Genomic DNA, 18,318 nt, shown 5'->3' on the forward strand with positions numbered 1-18,318 from the left:
TTGCTTAAGAAAGTGAATTATGCTTCTGATGGCTCTTTGGAAAATATAAGACAATAATTGTCTTAGTGAATATGTCAAAATTTGTCTTTAGATTCTCAGAAGATAAATAATTTTATTGCTGATGAACAGTTAATATAGAACATTGAAATGCCGTGGGTCACTTCTGGTTTTTTTAGCATTCATTCTGATTATTAAATTAAGTCAATGTAATATTGGACTTTATAAACCATTGATATTTGTGACTTCCAGAGAGTGAAATGACAACCAATCTAACTTTTTCCCCACTTTTAAGAAACAGAAAAATAGTTCTAAGAATAGTATAGCGTGGATTTCATTCACAATGAATTACAATAGGATATCTTTGGCTTGTATTTAAAATAAATACAAAAATGAAATGAAATGAAATGAAAGAAAGAAAGAAAGAAAGAAAGAAAGAAAGAAAGAAAGAAAGAGAAAGAAAGAAAGAAATGCGGTTTTGTAATAAAATTGAAGAGGTTCCTATTTTTATTCTATATCCTTCATATCAGGAATAAGAATTATTTTTATCCCTAAAAAGATTTCAGATAGTAATTCTCAGATATCTAATGAGTACATTCATTTAAGTAAGTATCCACTCTATGCATCCACTCACCAGTGCTACATGGTATGCATCTCCATTAAGTCAATGAATCAATTTAGCCTTGAGCATATTTGCCTACAATACTCTTGTGCAGTACATCTTGGTTGCCTATCTCAATTTTCTACAGCCCTATTCTCAAATTTTTAACCACTGGTGGACTGAAGTTAAAATTTTCTGTGAAAGTCTTTAGCATCCATGGTTGCTTTCTAAGATAAACCCTGATTTTCAATGAGTGATACTTCCACTTGTCCTTCTCCAGTGAAGACCCAGCTTTTAACAGGTGCAGTCCCCCATAGATAACATGACACTAGATAATAATGACAGTAGAGATGAACATAAATTCAAAGGTAGCATTTGATGGATATAGGAAATAATTTTCTGTTTCTCTTACATCCTCTGGGTATTTTCACCTCTGCTCCTGCAGTAATAGCAATGATACAAGTTGATGGTATTATAGTATTATTACCTATGATAGTACTGAAAACATGAAAGAAATGTCAGTGTTAATTAGATAACATTCTCAAAAAAATGAAAGCTATTCATTCATAATGAAGAGATTCTGTGTTCTAATCACATTCTGATCAATCTAAGATTGTCATCACTATGTGTTCAAATTTTCCATTAAAAAGACTTTCCATTAATTATTGTTTCAATGGACACCGAGCCTCCTTCCACAGTTTGGCTATTGTGGCCATTGCTGCTATAAACATCGGGGTGCAGGTGTCCCTGCGTTTCATTGCATCTGTATCTTTGGGGTAAATCCCCAACAGTGTGGAAGGAGCCTCGGTGTCCATCGAAATACGAGTGGATAAAGAAGGTGTGGTTTATGTATACAATGGAATATTACTCAGCTATTAGAAATGGCAAATACCCATCATTTGCTTCAACATGGATGGAACTGGAGGGTATTATGCTGAGTGAAGTAAGTCAGTCGGAGAAGGACAAACATTATATGTTCTCATTCATTTGGGGAATATAAATAATAGTGAAAGGGAATATAAGGGAAGGGAGAAGAAATGTGTGGGAAATATCAGAAAAGGAGACAGAATGTAAAGGCTGCTAACTCTGGGAAACGAACTAGGGGTGGTAGAAGGGGAGGAGGGCGGAGGGTGGGAGTGAATGGGTGACGGGCACTGGGGGTTATTCTGTATGTTGGTAAATTGAACACCAATTAAAAAAAATTCCATATATTAATGAAAAAAAATAATTATTGTTTCAGAATTGTTGAAAGGAGTAGATATTTTTCAGGTTTGAGGTTTCCAATCCAATGAACCATACAGAAGAAATATATATTTTAAATGCAAATTCATTTTGCCCTCAAATGATTGACTGATGTGTTCAATTCTTTCTAATATCCCATCATTGAGACACTGTTAATTTTATAATTTCACAGAGAATTACAACACAGTGTGTTTGGTCAGCTCTGGATAAAGTGGGTAGAAGGAAAAAGCAATTGTGATTTTTAATAATACAGAGAAAAAAAACATTGGCAAGCATTCATAAGCAAATAAATGCCATCCATATCTTAGTGAAACCATATGAATAATAAGGAAAAAGAAAAAGAAGAGAAGAGCTTCAAATCACACCTCTTACATTTCTTCATGACATTTTTCCTTTGAGAAGCTAATAATTTATACAGAATATACGAGCAGAATCTTTTTATTGTGAATGAATAGCTTTCGTGTTTTGAGAACATTATCTAATTAATATTTACATTTATTTTCATATAAATGATAATACCATATATTTCTAAAATCCATAAGGTCTTTCAAGTAAATTACTCTATATTTGGTTTCTGACGATGTCTCTGAGACATTACTCTGAAAGGTGGATGGACAAAGAGGATAAGGCTTGGTATTTAAGTCCACAACTGAATGTGAACCACTCAACAGAGTTTTAAAGAAATCCCAGACTATTTCAAATAAAAAATAGCAATATTGACAATTCAGCTTTCTGAAAACTTAATCTTTTAAATAAAAAAATACCTGAAAAATTAAAAATCAACTGGAACTTGGCCACAGATTAAGACATACTTTGTGATTCAACATATACAGCAAAAATTAGAGTGCATTTTAAGCAAAATAATATATGATATTTCCTTGTATTATGTAGAATATTGTCACTCCATCCATCTCTAGTTTAACTCACTTAACAAAATGATGACATCAGTGTGTAAATGGATAGGGAGTTATAGATATGTCCTTCTCTATTAGCTGGCAGTGGAGTTGGAGAATAGATGTTTATTTCTCTTAGGAATAACGTTCAGATTATTATCTTTTTTCTTACGCCACAGTGTTCACTTATGTAGTTTTATGTATATGTGAATAAGATCTTAAACATAAATCATTTTCAGTAAAATTAAGGAAATAGAAAATCAGCTTTCCATGTACTTTCTCTAGCTGGCTTTTCAGAAGGACTTTTCCCTGGAAATATTTCTATTGCTCACAGCTGTGATGAGATTCCTGGGGCATCTTACTCTCATTAACCCATCCCAACGCTGCTCTCTGACTCTGTAGACAGTGGCCTTATGTGTGAGTGTGTGTGTGGGAGAGAGAAAGAGAGGGAGATGGAGAGAGTGAGCGAGCGAGACAGATTCCTCTATGGTCTGTTTGACAATAACCCTGGACTTTCTTTTCAAATGGTCCAGGGTTTAGAATGAAGGTGCAGAGAAGTAGATGCTGAAGCATCTTGAGCATCCCTTCATAAAGCAATGATTGACTGACTGGGATAAAGAACCTATTACTCAGAAGTTAGACTTTATGTTTAGGCCAGAGAACATCACTCTTCTTGACTCCTTATATCTCTCTGTATTAGCATTGCTCTCTCGGTGCTTTACATGGTATTTGCTCTCTAGTAGATTGTTCATTTAATTTAGCATATATTAGTACATACTAATTCAGTCTAAATAGCAGCATACCCTGCTTTGCCGGTGCAGTTTTCCTTTCTTTTTTTTTAAATAATAAATTTATTTTAATGGTGTTCAATTTGCCAACATACAGAATAACACCCAGTGCTCATCCCGTCAAGTGCCCCCCTCAGTGCCCGTCACCCATTCACCCCCACCCCGTGCCCTCCTCCCCTTCCACCACCCCTAGTTCATTTCCCAGAGTTAGGAGTCTTTATGTTCTGTCTCCCTTTCTGATATTTCCTACCCATTTCTCTCCCTTCCCTTCTATTCCCTTTCACTATTATTTATATTCCCCAAATGAATGAGAACATATAATGTTTGTCCTTCTCCAATTAACTTATTTCACTCAGCATAATACCCTCCAGTTCCATCCACATTGAAGCAATGGTGGATATTTGTCATTTATAATGGCTGAGGAATATTCCATTGTATACCTAAACCACATCTTCTTTATCCATTCATCTTTCGATGGACACCGAGGCTCCTTCCACAGTTTGGCTATTGTGGACATTGCTGCTATAAACATCGGGGTACAGGTGTCCCGGCGTTTCATTGCATCTGCATCTTTGGGGTAAATCCCCAGCAGTGCAATTGCTGGGTCGTAGGGCAGGTCTATTTTTAACTCTTTGAGGAACCTCCACACAGTTTTCCAGAGTGGCTGCACCAGTTCACATTCCCCCCAACAGTGTAAGAGGGTTCCCTTTTCTCTGCATCCTCTCCTACATTTGTGGTTTCCTGCCTTGTTAATTTTCCCCATTCTCACTGGTGTGAGGTGGTATCTCATTGTGGTTTAAGAAGCTTTTGCACAGGAAAGGATACAGTCAACAAAACTAAAAGACAACCTACAGAATGGGAGAAGATATTTGCAAATGACGTATCAGATAAAGGACTAGTTTCCAAGATCGATAAAGAACTTATTAAACTAAACACCAAAGAAACAAACAATCCAATCATGAAACGGGCAAAAGACATGAACAGAAATCTCACAGAGGAAGACATAGACATGGCCAACAAGCACATGAGAAAATGCTCCACATCACTTGCCATCAGGGAAATACAAATCAAAACCACAATGAGATACCACCTCACACCAGTGAGAATGGGGAAAGTTTTACTTTCTTATAAGCCTAGAAGCTGATAATGGGAAATGGGTTCCCTTTCCCTCCCACTGTTAGGTGCACAGGGGGTGCTCAGCATGTATTTACTCATTGATGAGGCAGAAGGTAAGTGTCAAATTGATCTCACTTACCTGATAATATCCTTAACTAGGTCCCATGATGCAAATAAAATAATTGGTTATATTCTCTTTATATTTTTTTAAAGTTCAGTTTTAGAGAATTCCTGGACAAATATCCCAACTGCTAACCTCAGCATATATTTTTTATAGGCCAGCCTACAATGAATTTTAAAATTTTGGCTTTTGTTCAATATTGATGTTCTGTTAGAACCAAAGAACCTGGAACAAGACACATAACTGAACTTGACTGCATGCATTACACTTTCATGTTTCAGTTATGCTTTTGGAACTACCTAGCAACCTCTTTCTAAAATCCCATTAGATGCACCAGAGTGGCAATTACAGAATTTTACCCTTCTGCAAGTCTGCAAACCCAGTTTTAATACTCTAATTCTGCAGCTCTTAGCATTCCTTCAACTGCCATATCCCCTCTCATTTGCCAAATTTTCCGCTTTTCTCTTCACATAGGACTTTGAGATCCAGCCAGCTCTGGATTTGAATCTTGACTTCATCAAATACCAAGTTTGCATTCTTGAACAATCTCTTTGCTTTCTCTTGGCTTTAGTTCCTTTATCTGCAAATGGAAAAAATAATTCCTTACAGAGTGTTTTTAGGACTTGATGAAATAAATGTGAAAGTATTAAATCTATAGTAGATCCACAATATCTACTTTGTTCTTTGGCTCAGGCTTTGGTATTGGTTTCCCTGACACTGCCATTCTCCTAAATCTCCACTGACCCCTTATGAGCTTCTTCTCTTACCCCAAACAGCTAAGGTTCTTCCTATATAATCTTTTCTTATGATTGATAGCTAAGTCATTGTCTTTAACCTTGGCCTTTATCTTGACTTAAGACTCCAGTTACAGTTTGCAAGCATTGTTATCTTTGATGTATTTGATTCAGATGTGGGAAGTCTTCGGGATCCTCACAAGGGTCACGCCCCTGCTCATGGTGGCTAAATGGTCTTTAAAGCCCCTTGTGACCTTATGTTTTTATAATCATTTGTCTTCTAATTTCTCAGAAACCTTCCAAACTTGAGTTCTTTTGTTTTTCTCTGGTTTCGTTAAAGCCAATTAGCTTGTGTAGAACAGAATAGTCTTGAGCTGTCACTTACATGCCTGCTGGTCAAAAGGAAATGCAATTTCAGTGAGTGCAAAATTAATCACAAATGTTAATTAGAGCAATCAGTATTGACACCATAGCTTTAGAGGCTAGACCTCATGAAATAAACACAATGACATTATGCTTTCAGAATGAAAAGTATACAAAAGCAAATGAATTGAAATTTCATTGAGAAAATACGAGTCTTGGAAATTCTTGTCTATTAATTGGCTTTGAATTTCAGTCATTTTTGATGCTTTCATGTAATCCAATGTAGATGGGATATATACTTTTCTACTGGTATTGTGGCATGGTTTCTACTTTGTATAAAGCCCTCTCCAAGGTCAGATTATATATGAGAAAAATGCAGAACCACATATATTTTTAAAAAAGGATATTCACCAAATATCATAGCTCTGAGCCAGGCAGTATGATTTCTTCATTTTCCTTATGTAGCAACACCTTCCTTGTGATATATATGGATGTGAGAAATTAAAGATTATGTCTGACTTATTTTGCCTCCAAAAATATAATATAAAAGAAAAATAGATGGTACCTGTTGAAGGCTAAATCTTGGATTTGTTTTAAATAAATTAATTAACTTTCACTTGGTCCAGGAAATCAATAGTCTCTTTAATTTTAGTTTGGCAAGTCAACTCATTGACTTATTCAACAAATATTTATCAAGTACCCATTAGGTATCAGTATTGTTCTAAAAACTAGGAATTCAAAACAGACCAATTTAAACTCTACCAGGAAAAAAAGACAGACTATAAACAAGTAAATAATTAGGACATACAATGTGTCAAGTGAACATTAGTGTTTAAGACCAAGAAGAAATAGGAAACACTACATTGAGTTGAGTGATATGTGGGGAGAGTTTTGGGCAGAAATTTTGAAATGAGTAGGGAAGTCCTCACTGTAAAGGCAGCCTTTGGGTAACAATTTGAAAGCTATGAAAACCATGCAGATATCTGGAGGGAAAGTATTCCAATAAGAGAAAACGAGCACAGCAAATACAAAGACCTGGAGGCTGGTATGCCTGGCATGTCCATAAAAGAACAAGTTGGCCAGTGTTACTGAAGCAGAGTAAAAGAGATAGAAAGAGAATAGTAGGGGCACAAGGGTGGCTCAGTGGTTGAGCATCTGCCTTTGGCTCAGGCCATGATTCCAGGGTCCTGGGATCAAGTCACGTATCAGGCTCCCTGCGGAGAGCCTGCTTCTCCCTCTGTCTGTCTCTGTGTCTCTCATGAATAAATAAATAAAATCTTTAAAAAATAAAGAGAAAAGTAACAGTGTCAGAAAGGTAACAAAGGCCACTATCTGTAAAGCACATAGGCAATGGTGAGGATTTTAGAGAATAAAAGCCATTAAAGAATTCTGAAGAGAGTATGATGAGTTCTGATTTAATTCTCTGGCTGCTGCTTTGCCAACACACAGTCCAAGGCAAAAGCAGGAGGGATGAGAACTGATTGGAGACCATCTCAATCATCCAGAGTATAGATGACAAAATGAAAGCAGGTTAGACTAGGATAACAGTAGGAGAGACTGTGGAAAGTGGTCAGATATGAAATATTCCAGTATTTTACAGAAAAGCTAAAAGATTTACTGATTATTAGGCAGCAGAATGTAAAAGGAGTAGTTACTGATGTCTCCAAGGATTTTGGTACAAGGAATGAATTGCTTGCTATGTAGTGAGATAAGGAAGATTGTGTGAAGAAGCAGTTTGCTGGGGAAGATCAGTAGTTTGGATTTGGATATGTTAAAGTTTAAATACCTACTAGATATTGCAAAGTTTAGAAGTTAAGTTGATGAGAGTACGAGCAGAAAATAATGAGCAGCAGCCCTTGAAGTAGAAAGAGACATCAGAAAATCTATTGACTTCGAAGCTGAAGGGAGGAAAAATTTCAAAGAGGAAGTAGTCATCTATGTGAAATGCTACTGACAAGTTAACTAAGATAAGGACAGAGAATCAGCCTTTGGGTTTAGCACTGTGGTCATCAAGAGCAGTTTGTCGGAAGTACTCTGAGGGCGGGAGGTGCAGTCAGAGATGTGGGAGAGAAGTAATAAAGCCTTGACATGATTAGAGAGTCAAGAGAGGAAAGGAAGAGTGAAATTGGGGAATCATGAGTATATAACAGTTTTATGGGGTATTTTGCTGTAAAGGGAGGAGAGAAAATATATTGTAGCTAGTAGGGAACATGGGGTCAATAGAGGTGTTTGTTTTTCATTTTCTTAAAGATTGAAGAAGGGGCACCCAGGTGGCTCAGTCAGTTAAATGTCTGCCTCCAGCTTAGGTCATGATCTCAGGGTCCTGGGACTGAGCCCCGCATCGAGCTCTCTGCTCAGCAAGGAGTCTGCTTTCCTCTCCTTCGGCCTGCCACTCCCTCCCTGTTCATTCATTCTCTCTCTCTCTCTCTCTCTCTCTCTCATAAATAAATAAATAAATAAATAAATAAATAAATAAATAAATAAAATCTTGAAAGAAAATAAAGATTAAAGAAATTGGGGAACTTGGGTGGCTCAGTTAGTTAAGTGGCCAACTCTGGATTTCAGTTCAGGTCATGATCTCAGGGTCCTGGAATGGAGCCCCATGTCAGACTCCATGCTCAGTGGGGAGTCTGCTTGAGGATTTTCTCTCTCCCTCTCCCTTTGCCTCTCCCTGACACTCTCAGTCTCTCTCTAAAGTAAATAAATAATTTTTAAAAAATGATTGAAGAAATTACACACTGTAAAGTTAGTGGGAATGACCAAGAAAGAGAGAAAAATTAGTGGTTCTGGAAAAGTGGGAAAGCACTGTCAAAACACTTTTGTATTTCTTAAGTAGGACAAGAAGGATGCTGATATGAATGATATGTGTGTATGTACATTTATGTGTGTATATTTATATATTTCTCCTTAAAAATTAATCTTAAGAAAAATGTCTTTCCAAGTGTTGAAAAAATGGAACAGTGATTCATTGGGAGAAGAGAAAGATTAAGGTAACATTTTCTAATGATGCCTGAGCGCCTGGATACTTTGGGAATGAGTTTGGTGACTATTTTACTCTAATTTAGTTTGTCCCAAATATGTCTTATTAGCTGTGTATGGAAACAAGTATGAAGCATATTCTATATTAGACATGCATTCCCTGACAAAGAGTTAGGAATCTCTGGTGAAAATCATCTAGAGGAGGAAACACACATGCAGCCTCCAGCTGGGATGAGTGTCTTGAAGAGAAAGGGAGCTACCAGGCATAAAAATCAGAGCGTTTTTCATCTGTCAGACATTAAAGTCCACTCACATTGACAAATCTTAAACTCAGATCCTCAATTTGAGCCTGTGGCTGAGACTTCAGCCTAGACAAGCACATTTCTGCCTTTATTAGTGTTTAATTTGCTTTTCTCTGTACTGCCGAGCCCACTTATTCAAATGTGACTCTCACTAAAATCTCAGTAAGCCAATTAATCCATTTCCTTAATGAGAACTCTCTATTACAAGAATGGGTTACTGCATAGATTTTATATTGAATCTATCAATCTTGCATTTGGTGGGGAGAATGCCAATTATCCGAGCAATCTGGTTCATTACCACAGTATTGGACTGTTGCTGAACAAGTCTGCAGTCGATTACAATAGCATCGTGGGAGTGAGGAGGCCTTTGAAGTCAATTATTTGTTGAAGACCTATTACCTATATGGTTGGGCTAGAAGCTCTATGCAGATTTCCCTGTCCTGTGTTCTCCACTACTCTTTGAGGGACTGTTATTTTTTTTTTTTTTTTACATTTTGGGAAATGGAGGCTCATAAATTGGAGTCAGTAAAATTTGGAGCCAGAATCTTTATCAGATGACTTCCAAAAGAGATGGCTAGCCATAAAAATAATAAGAACCTACTAACTTTAGGGTCTCACTATGTAAATTCTGAAATGATTAGAATGGTTCTTCCCAATTTTAGCATAGACTATAAGAGTGGAAGAGAGCCAGAATGATCTAGATTTTAATAAGAGTCACTGAAGGAGCCAGATCCTCACCTCCAATGCTCTCTGCGGTTAGCATTCCAACCTTATATCCATATAATGCTTCTAAATAGAATGCCAACGTCATTGTTATATTGTTATCATTATAATCACTCCCCTATATTTATTGAGCACTCATTCTGTATCTGATATAATAGGATTGTTAGAGGAAATAACAGAGAAAACTCTGTACTTTAATTTTTCTTTGAAATCTATTTTATTAAATATCAGAATGTTTTGTGGTTCAAATTATGTATATGAAAGGCCTTTGGAATTTATAAAGCTTATCATGATTTTTAAACTTCCACATGAACATATTTGAATATTTCAATCAGTTTGTGAGTTATTTTAATACTTAGTATTTTTTAATTACATATATTATACATGAATAGTCCATATTATGAATTTTTTTTCTTTCCTGTTTAAGTTATCACCCCAGAAGTAAATATAACAAATAATATTCATCAAATCTCCTTTTAAACCAGTTTTACTGTAACATTCCCTCAAACAGAAAATGAATAAGTTTATGATGTTTTATTTTAGTCTATCTTCTATTTTTTTAAATAAACTTATTTTTTATTGGTGTTCAATTTACCAACATACAGAATAACACCCAGTGCTCATCCCGTCAAGTGCCCCACTCAGTGCCTGTCACCCATTCACCCCCACCCCCCGCCCTCCTCCCCTTCCACCACCCCTATTAAGTCAAAAAAGGTTTCATTTCCCAGAAAATCTTAAGTGTCCATAATCTGGGTAATAGAGATTGGCTTTTAGCAACACTAAGCTAATGCTGGTAGCCCTTCCTAGTGCTTATATTCTAGTTGATTATGGATAGATAGTAAATGAATAGACAAGGTAATTTCAGAGAGTGGTATATGCTATGAATATTTGTAATTAAAGAAATAAAATTCAATTTAAATATAGTTAGAATAAAATGGAAGTCCGTCACATTATGCTTAATATCACATGTGTTATAAATATAGACCTCCACTTAATATTAGATCTTGTGGCATCTTCGTAAAATAATCATATATTAATATAATTCATTTATTAATAAATTCAAGCTTAGAATCTATTTCCTTTATCATACCATCAATTTGATAACAGTATATCAGAGTTTATACTTATGTATTAATGTAGGTGGATATGTGTTTAATATCTATCCCACAGAACTGTAAATTCCACAAAAGCATATGTTTGTTCACCACTGTATCTGTCATGCCCAAAACAGTGGCTACCTCGGTAGATGCTCTCTCTCACATACAAATATATACCTATCTGTACATTATATGTATTTGTGGCATAAAAAGTAATTGTTTCTACAAATATTAAGAATGTACTCTGTATTGAATATTATATTTACAGTAATACAAGACAGACAAGTCACTCCTCTCATGAGCTCACATTTAAATGGAGGAATAGACAGTGAACAACTGTTCTTTATTATCTATCCTTCAAAATTCTACCATAAACTTAACCCCCTATACAATCCTCAACAAGCAGTTAAGTACTTTGGAAAAAAGAACAGGTTAGTTTAAGAATCAAAAATAATAAAATTAGCAAAACTGTATACAGAATTTGATAAGTGCTAATATCTGTTTTACTGCTTTGTGATAAAAGCTAAGTTTTATTATCCTCATTTCACAGATAAAGGGATGTAGCATAGAGTGGTTAAGTGACTGCCCAAAGTTACATAGCTAGCAAGAGGTAGAGCTGAGGTTTGAATTCAAGCAGGGTAGCTCTAGCTTGCACGCTTTAACACTGCACTAGACTTTATCTCAATACTTCGGAAAGGCACACATAACCTTTTTTTAGCGTATTCTTTAACAGCTTATCCCACTTTAAATCTGACAGATCTTTCTGCATAACATTATTGTAGTACACCACATATGATTCAATTCAAATAGAAGTCTGGGTCCGAATTCAGTTTCACCTCTGTTCTATGCAGATGAACTAAAGTATGTCTAAAAATACAGAAAGAGAAAATAACAAATTCTAGTTTTAATAGGTCAAATTAAATTAACTAATGGCTTTATTCCTCTTCTGAACTATTTTATCACTATAGTTTTACTTCTTCTCAAGAGTATAGTGATGATTACTTTTAGGTCGACCTGACTGGACAATGGGTTGCCTAGATTTTGATCAAGTTTCTAGTGTGTCTGCAAGGGTATTTTGGGATGAGAGTAACATTTGAATCTACAGATTGAGTGAAGCATATTGCTCTTTTTAATGAATGTGGGCCTCATCCAATCTGTTGAAGTCCTGAATAGAACAAAAAGACTAAATCTCCTTTAAACTGGGATTTCAGCTTTTTCCTGTCTTTAAACTCAGACTGAAACATCAGTCCTTTCTGCTTACCTTTGCACTGGAGCTACACCATTGGCTCTCCTGGGTTTCCAACTTGCTACCTCACCCTGAAGATCTTGGGGCTTTCCAGGCATAACTGTGTGAGCCAGTTCCTTTATAGTTACTATATGTGTGTGTATATATATATATATACACACACATATAGTAAATATATGTGTGTGTGTGTATATATATATATATTTATATATATATATATATACACACATCATGTTGGTTTTGTTTCTCTGGAGAACTCTGACTAATATAAGTATTAATTTTATTTTAAATTTCTATGATTTTTTTTCAATCACTCAATAGTACAAATTAAGATAAGGAAATAATCTGAGTGCTAAATTAATCCTTTCATGTTCCTATCTGCTATTGGGGCTATAATCAGGAGAGTGAGGAGAGTGAGAAGAGTGAGCTGGAGTCCTAGAGATGAAGTAAGAAATACAGAGCCCCAGAAGCCAGAAAGACAAAAGCAAACAGATGGACCTCAGACAAAGCAATAAAAATCCATAACAGTTCAGGAGTAGGTAACTAAAATGTTCTAGGAAAATATCATGAGAACCAGTTAAAATGTCTCCTTAAAATGCAATTTGTTAACTCTAGGTTCTCTCTCTCTCCTTCTCCCTTTGCCCCTCTCCCCATTGGCATTCTCTCTCTCTCTCTCAAATAAATAAATGAAATCTTAAAAAAAAAATACTAGCAAAAGATTTTCAGCTAATTACCTATAACCTCAGTAAAAATAGAATTCAGCTTTTTACCATATTCTGATTTCCTTAACTCTCTGGCAAGTAGATATGTTAAACAGAATTTAAACAATGGCCATATTATATATGTTTCTATAAGTGTGTAAATATGTCTATATAGATAATCCTTGACTTATGATGGTTTACTTACAGTGATTCAGCTTAATGAATCTTTTGGCTTTTCAGTGGTGAGAAAGTGATATGCATTCAGTAGAAATCATTCTTCAGATTTTGAATTTGGATCTTTTCCCAAGCTAGCAATATACAGTACAATACTCTCCCATGATGCTGGTGTCAGGGAGCAAGAATACTTGTCCCCTTTAAGGGTTCTTCTGGCTGGACTAAGAATCCAATTGACGTGAGACAGATTAAGAGGAGAAAATCAGATTTAATAGTATACATATGGGAAATCCACATCGACATGGAAATTCCACAGACAGGCAAAATGAAGTGACATATATTGTCATTCTGAACTAAGGAAAAGGGGATAGGGGTATCGCGTTTCAGAGGAAAGAAAAGCATTTCGCAGGACAATAAGAAGAGCAGATGTTTGATAATTAGATGTTTGCCACGCCATACACATTCAGATCATTCAGATAAAATTTATCTCTGTTAATAACCCTTATTCTGGGAAAAACTCTCAATTTAGATTTTTCTATGTAATCAAGGGAAGGGCAAAATTTCTCTTGAGCCGATATGGTCTCAGTTGCCTTTGGCTCAAAATAATCCACATGACAGAGTGGTACCTTCTGAGGCACCTATCCCAAACCCCTTTACTGGGTAGTGGCAGCAAACCACTGCTCCCAGTCAGCCATGCCATGACCAGGGTGAACAACCAATACACTTACAACCTTTCTGTCCCCATGCAACTGTTCTGGTTTTTCACTTTTAGTATAATATTTAGTAAGTTGCATGAGATATTCAACATTTATTATGAAATAGGCTTTGTGTTAGATGACTTTGCCCAATTATAGGCTGATGTAAGTGTTCTAAGCATATGCAAGGTAGGCTAGGCTAGGCTAAGCTAGGATGTTTGGTAGGTTAAGTATATTGAATACATTTATTACCAATGATCTTTTAAATTTATGATGGGTTTATTGGGATGTAACCCCATTGTAAGTCAAAGATGACCTGTATGTGTGTCTTGATAAAAGATAAACTGAAGTATAATAAACATTTTAATAGTTTACTTGAGCAAAATTTATTGGAATTAAGCAGTGCCAAACTGGAAGTGGTTAGGAGCACTCCACTGACAGAGCTGGGGGAGAGACTTTTATAGAGAAAAGGTGGAAGCTAACCAAGGAAATTATTGAATGGCTAGAGCCTAAAGCTTAGTCAGCTGTTTGTTATTAGTTGTCCATAGGTTTCGATTTTGTACTCTTGTGGTATTTTGTACCTTTCAGTTTGGGTTTGCCAAAAGTAGGTCACCATGACATTAGAGCCACCTCAGTCTAATAGCCCCCCTTGTTTAATTAATTTAACAGTCTGAATGCATTCATAAAATTTCTCTCAGTTCCCTTGACTATGATGTCAGAATCTGGACTTTTCTAAGGGAACTTTTTTATGGTTTCAGATTAGTTGTTGTGTTGTCAATCCATTTTCTTAAATATTTATGAATATTTCAATAAATTGTAGTATGTCAGAAAGTGGAGGGCACCATTTTGTGAGGCACAGGTGTCTCCATAGAGCACAGCTTAAACAGCTTCTGAAAATAAACTAAAGATGAAATTATGGCTGATGTTGTAATGCATATTATCCACTAAGTGGCTGTTTCCTACTTTAATGAATTGCTATTCTTCTATGTCAATAGCATTTTTGCATTTCTGAAAGAGAAATAATGTGAGACCACCCGTTCTTCTGGGAAATATGTGTATGTACTAGAGAAGATAAAACGTTTTCAAATAGAGTTAAGCCTATCCCTCAAATATAGATAAGAGGCAAAACAATAGATTTTGAGAATGGGCAAAAATTACAGGATAAAACTAAATATGAAACTATGTGATAAGACTAATCATTAAAATGGATCTGGTAAAGGTGTTTATATAGGGCTGTCTGATATTATTGTACTCTTTTTCCTGTGATTTTGAAATGACCTATGCTGTATAGATACCATAATTTCATCTGGAGAATGTACCCTGAAAAATATTCTTGCCTCCAAAATTTATGGTATAAATTATTTACACCAAAAACTCCGCTCCCCTTGAAGTACAAGCTTGAGTTCCAGACACACAAATGTCATAAATTATTTGCAAGGGATGATTGTGAAATTTATAAAAAAACAATAGTCCATGGTGGGACTTGGGCTAATGAGAGGGAGATTATTTGGAGAAACTAATGGAAATGAAATTTAAGAATTTTATTTATGTTGGAGTAATACAGTAGCATGTTCAATGACCAGAGGAGAAAGAAAAAAAAAGTAAGAAAAAAGAAAGATGAAGCATGAGAACACCCACAAGGAATAATTTCTTTTGCAGAGAAAACAAATCATTGGAAGAAAAGCATATTGAAGAAGTGCAAGGTTTTATATGACTGTAGCATTGGCACCTTTGGCCTAATACAAAAGGCTATTAAATCTATACTTTAATAAGAAAGGTGAATGTTTCTCAGTGTTTTCACAGCAGTTCTCATTGCTATGTTGCAGTCTCTTCCCAAGTGTATCATCAAATTTTGATCCACATGTATTTTAAAATATAAATTAGCATATATAATGTTATAGTGATGACTATCAAAAAGAATATTGAGCTAGGCAGCGCCAATGTAACATTGAGACAGAAACAACTTATTGCAACAATAAGAGGGAAAGAAGTAACATCAAGTGTGTAGCAAGAGAAGGTCAAATATTTATTGAAACAGTGACAATTCTGTCTTCCAAGTTTAGTGGAAAGTGCCCAGGACAGAAAACAATTCTACTCAGACCTTATGACAGTGCTGAAAGGCTACCAAATGGATAGTGTCATGACTGTGGATGCTTTTATAAACTCTGTGAGACAGTGCCACTCAGCAGTCAGGATTCTCTTATAATTATTGCTGGCTTGTTTAGAGTGATTTGAGTTTTTTCATTCATTCTAGTTGGCTGCCAAAAAGCTGGTGTCTCACAATTTGTCTCACTGCAGCCACATAAATATTGTGAATTCTGCCTTAGGGCCTGGATGCCACCAGCAAGCTGCCCAGTGTAAATGTGAAGCCAAGAGCCAAAAGCAAAGGAGGGGGCACAGGACATGGGATCTCTTATTGCCAGAAAGAAGGACAAGAATGTATTAGCATTAACAAGGATGAAGCTTCCAAGCTGAATTATGAAAGCCTTCATTTGTAACTTAAAGGGTAAATGCTCAGCCTTTTGAAACAGTGTGTAGTCAACAAATGAGACTGTAGCCCTACAACTTCCTTCTTAAAATGGGTCTTTCAGTATCTCTCTACTCAGTAGTAACTAGATGAGTAGGCCAAGTTGTGTATGTGATATGCCTACAAGCTAAAATAGAAAGGAGTAAAGGGAAAATGATTTAGTGGCTGTTATCTTTGAAGGAAATGAAAATTTAAGAGCTCCCACAACATGCATCCCAAGTAAATTCTAGAAATCAGAACTGCTCCCTTGTTTAATGTTTATGAAGAGATTTTTAGAGTTTCTGTCAAAATAAGACAATCAAAGTTTGGTGTAGCCAGTGACCTTATGACCATAGCTTATAAACAACCAAAACTAAAACAAAACCACTAGCTCACCTTCAAATTCTTAGAACAATTCATTGATACCACAATTCATTGATTTGTGGCACCATAATAGGCTCTGTTGTGTTATACTGATATTAGAATGTCATTTTCAAACAATTTTGCTAGGTCACCTCTTGCAAATTACATACATATTTGCCAAAACTACAGTTCTTCATTGTCTTCTTATTTTATGGGCAGTGTTTACCTACCTTTTCCATAATTAGGATAATGGCTAATTCCCTCACCTTCTTCAGGAATTTTCTGAAATGTCATGTCAATGCTCAATATTCTGACGCTCTGCTTAAACTGCCAACCCCAATTCCTCCTTCCCCTGGTATTCCAATTCACCTTTATGTTGCTCAACTTTTCTTTTTTTCTGTAGCACTTATCACTTTCTGAAATACTACATGGCAGTATTTATTGTCTGCTTCCACACTACCCAAGAATATTATGAGGACAAGGATCTTTCTTTGTTTTGCTTTTATTGCATTAAAAATCTTTCTAAAGTTGAAGAAAGTAGATTATCTAAATTAGCGTATATAAAACTGAACACCCATGCTGCAATTCTGAAAGCAAAGCAATGAAAAACTTATAAGAAAAGTTCTTAAGGAGTCAATCAGGAAAACATCTGTGTCAGAAAATTGCCCTGTGGATGTAAATTAAAATATAAATCTTGCTGTGGACTGGTAATTTTCTGAAAAATACATTTGGTTCATTAGTGGGGCACTGCGACTACTCATTAGCTGAGTAGAGAGGAATACACCATCAATACCTTAACCCAATGCCCATAATTTACTTTTCGATAAGATATTTATTTTAATTTTTGAAATTTATCAAGGTAAAAGGGTGGGAGGAAAAAGGGCTCTTCCTTGAATTCAACACATTTATTTAATTTATCATCAAATGCCATTGAAAATATTTAAGTATAACATCATAATTGATAGAACCTGTCATCGTTCCCTCAAATAATTAGTTTAAGGAGGCCACTAGGGAATATATGCAACATGAAACAAACCCTCTCACTGCAGTCATACTAAAAAGTTCGATCACCAGGAAAACAAATACCAGAACTGACAACACATATATCAGACACAATTAAGTGAATGGTAGATAGGCCTTGGGGAGTATCAGTCCTAACAGCCATTTCCTGCATTGACTAATGACACTGTATCCCAAAGCTGGGCTGTAAGACCTTTGCATACAGAGTAAGAACATGTTCTGTTTGTACCCCATCATCTTAAAAATTGTGCACAGCATCTTATAGTCAATCCTGAAAATATTTTAAATGTATTCAGTCAAAACGCATCTCTCCCTACTTCTAGGAATAACATGGCCCGAGTGTCTTCATCCCATGTTCCTAAAATTACAGCCCAAGCAGTAGATATTACTCACTCTCTTCAATTGAGATGTAGCCTTTCCTGAAATAGTATGCATTGAAATACTAATCTTTTGCTGAAATACCCATCCTTTCAATATTTTGAATTTACGTCATTTTTCTTGGCTTGACAGGAGTAGCTTTCCTTACCAAATAGGTTCTACAAGGGCCTCTGTCCCTACCTGTAACTTCTACACCTGCTGGCTTCTAAATTTTACAATATTCATTTGTGGAATAAAGCATTGTGATTTGGGTTCTGTAGCAGATAAATCTTATAGAAA

At 35.7% G+C, this 18,318-nt stretch overlaps 1 protein-coding gene across 4 annotated transcripts in view; it reads left to right on the plus strand.

The window, feature by feature from the left end:
• BANK1 (B cell scaffold protein with ankyrin repeats 1) overlaps nucleotides 1-18,318 on the plus strand; it is a 280,683-nt gene that overhangs the window by 128,486 nt on the left and 133,879 nt on the right. The gene's annotated exons all lie outside the window — the stretch shown is intronic.

Source organism: Canis lupus, chromosome 32, assembly GCF_003254725.2.
Source record: "Canis lupus dingo isolate Sandy chromosome 32, ASM325472v2, whole genome shotgun sequence".
In the NCBI taxonomy this organism is placed as follows: Eukaryota; Metazoa; Chordata; class Mammalia; order Carnivora; family Canidae; genus Canis; species Canis lupus.